We start from the raw sequence: 3,402 nt of genomic DNA, 5'->3' as shown, positions 1-3,402 counted from the left end.
CCATGTTAAATGTTATAACTATAAGATTGTGAGCAGCCCTATTTGAAGTCATGTTAAACGTTAAATGCATAAGAGCCCCTTGCGGATTTTCTCAGCAACTTGTTGTATAAGCCTTTATGTTTATAACCTTCCTTCCAGACCCTCATCTTATTGTTTACTTCAGTTTTGATTTAAGTAATTAATTACAACATGCCTAGAGTGAGTGAAAAGTGGAATTTGTGTGAAAGTTTAGCTTATGAAATGAAATGAAAAAATAACTTTATTCTGGGACATATGTCCCCTAAGAATAATTACATGGTTCATATAGTGAGATTTTTATCTGGAGAGCGTTTACACATTTTCAGATAGTAGAATGAAATTACATTGTTTTTTTTCTCAAATGTATCATTAAAATTATCCATTCTGGTTTAATAACAGGGATATGAATACCACAAACACACGAAAGAAATGAGCAGTCACAACAACAAAAATGGCGGCGATCTCAACTGGTCTACTGTGTGACGTCATTCTTCATTTAACAGACCAAGTAACAGACTCTCAAGCCATGTTAACTGTTATTTCGTTTTACCACGGTAAAAGAAGGCAATTTTTTTCGATTGTGCATTCTTAACATGAGTTTTTCCATTTAACACGCTTTAACATGTTAATACCCCTATTATAAGGTCACGAGTAGTCACTAGTAAGCTCCCATATTCGTATTTTAGGACACCGAGAATACGGGGGATAAATGTGTTTCCAGTACCTATCTAATGGCGAACTGGTTGGGCGTTACCAAGTTCAGAACGGCCTCCAGGTTTGTTCGCGGTAGGAGGGGAGAAGGAGCTTGAGGTTGGGGGTTGTGCCAGGGGAGGGAATCTACAGGCAAACTTATCTTGGCTGCAATATACCTTGCACTATTTTGATATATTAATTATGATTTCATACTTATTAATCTTATTATCTATTTAAAATAATTTAACAGAAAATTTATCCCGCTGAAGAACTTCCTATCCGGGAGACACACAGGCTTGGGTGTTACTTTCAAAGATCCTTCAAACGGCGTTGGATTCAGAAAGTTCGTAAGAAGATATGACGGCTTTAAGGTGAGCATTGGTTTCCTTTGTCGTAGAATGTAAATCATTTTTATTTTATTTTTAATGCATTATTCGTACCATAATTAATTAATAAAAGTTATAATAACATTGTACGTAAATTACGAAATTATTATAATAATTTCACAAAAAAGTTAATTTCAGGTTATTGTCCATAACCCCAATGAAGTACCAGATGTGACCACTGCATTCCAGATCAAACGCTCCAGTGACAAAATCAATACAATCATTGTATCGCCTCAGAAATTCATCGCCGCCGAATCGATAAAAAATCTTCCGCCAAAGGTAAGCTCACTGATTTTGCGCTAATACTCAATAGACACGATAAAGCGGCCTTTAGCTTGCTTTATGTGTCTGCGAGAATAATATAAGAGGCAGGGTGGAGAAAAGTCAGTTATTTCACCACAATTTTTGATTAATTTAATGAAAACTATATTAAGAGTACAATGTCGACTTACACCACCTCGTTATTGACTTCCGATAGGCTTATGATAGTGTGGAAAGAGTAAAATTAAAAAGTCACTGGGAATACCTAACATGTTAATAAGATTAACAAAGAAAACCCTGGAAAGGACTAGTTGTAAGGTAAAAACTCGAGTGGGCATCTCTAATAGCTTTAGGGTTAACAGTGGCTTAAGACAAGGAGACCCAGAAGTTTATCATGGAAGGAACGGTATCTGGTTCTGGCCAAATCGGCAACATATGGAATATTGAGGTCCTGATGGATGACTTGATTTGTGACAAAGTAAGGAGCATTAAGGATTTTACGAAGGATTTTGGACTGTAAGGATTGGATTCTGGAGGAATTTGATGGTTTAGTGGAGCCCCAAAGCTCAACTCTGTATGTCCAGATAGGCCTTATAATAGTCATGTAGATCAGTCTTTTGTAATGGATTGGCAATTTAGACCGTTTGTCCAGTAACTAATAACATTTGAATTATAAGTGTAAAATACACTGGGGACACCTGCAGTATAGCACGAGCAGGTCCCGATGTAAACAACGTTAAAATAATTATTTTTTCACTCGGAGCTCTGTGACTCATTGATTCAATAAAACGGATTTGATCGAGATAGACGATTTTACAGACAACGAATACTCCAAAGATTCAGTTACTGAGGCAATGATGAAAAAAAGTTTTCCATCATCGAGCAAATTATTTATTATAGTGATCGGATCAAGACTTTGTTTTTTATTTAGCAATGGTGACTGTGAAAAATGGGTTTTGAATCAACTTTAAATTTAATTAGCCCCACAATTTCTAATATTAGCAATGGAAATTGCGGAGTTCGGTAGTTTTTCCAGTTTCAGGTGACCTTGGTAACTAGGGTTTATAAAAAATCCGACATTTTAGAAAACCGGTTTTTGAATAGTAAATTTTCCAGAAATTTTTATAAAAAAATTGTTTGCTCGAATATTCTGTAATTCGAACAAAAAATTTTAACGGAAAATTTAGAGTGATTAAAAGCAGTTTTTGCTGAAATTATTTACTGTTCAATTTTATTAATAGTAAATTTTTTTTATGCAATTTAGTAGAACATAAAAATAATAGTTGACCAGGATTAAATAACTTTAAAAACAATTATTCGTTGTTTTTGCATAATTTTCACATATAAGGATGTAAATATTTTTATAATAGCGAAACGAGTTATTCAGCAAAGGGTTCGAATAAATAAAAACAATATATTTTAATATTTTTATAATAACCATATTATTTTTTTAAAAAAACAATGTTATTAGATACAGATGGATACTTATTAAAAACAATTAGAAAATATATAACTGTGTTTTTTTTATAATGTACATTATAATCAAAGCCAAAAGACAAGAGTAAATAAAATTTATGCATACATACTTATTAAAATCAATTTTAGTTTGAAAGAAAATTAAGCAAAGGACCGAGTATTTTCTATTCCGTGCAATTTTAATACAAATTTGAATATTCTATTTATTTTTTTGTTTAATTAAATATGATTTCAGAAAACAGAGGACGTCTATTGATTTGCTATTTAGCCGTGTCCTTAGTTTATTCACAAAATTCCCCGAAATAGAAAATACCCTCTCATTTGCAACCGAACTAGGCTTGATCATTTTTAAAGCCTGATATAATAATTCGATATTTTATAGAAAACCGGTATTTTCTTCTAAAAAACCGTTTTTCGAATTTCATAATTTTCTCCAAAAAACCACCCCCCAAACCCTATTGGTAACCTACATTAACAAAACAAAACAAAATAGACCAGAAGCAGGTTGCTAAGTTATCAGAGTTTTACTAAACTCTTAAGGGGCCACTACATGTTGGTCAAGCCATGG

General features: G+C 33.0%; 1 long non-coding RNA gene across 1 annotated transcript in view; it reads left to right on the top strand.

The window, feature by feature from the left end:
- Positions 1-1,266: 1,266 nt before the first annotated feature.
- Positions 1,267-3,402, top strand: part of LOC136796951 (uncharacterized) — an 8,264-nt gene continuing 6,128 nt past the window's right edge. The window contains exon 1 of the long non-coding RNA XR_010844740.1: positions 1,267-1,376. This is a non-coding gene — a long non-coding RNA (uncharacterized lncRNA). The remainder of the gene's footprint in view (positions 1,377-3,402) is intronic.

Source organism: Halyomorpha halys, unplaced genomic scaffold (assembly GCF_000696795.3).
Source record: "Halyomorpha halys isolate HHAL.00 unplaced genomic scaffold, Hhal_1.1 Scaffold83.1, whole genome shotgun sequence".
NCBI classification, from domain to species: Eukaryota; Metazoa; Arthropoda; class Insecta; order Hemiptera; family Pentatomidae; genus Halyomorpha; species Halyomorpha halys.
This window is presented reverse-complemented; position numbering and strand designations above follow the sequence as displayed.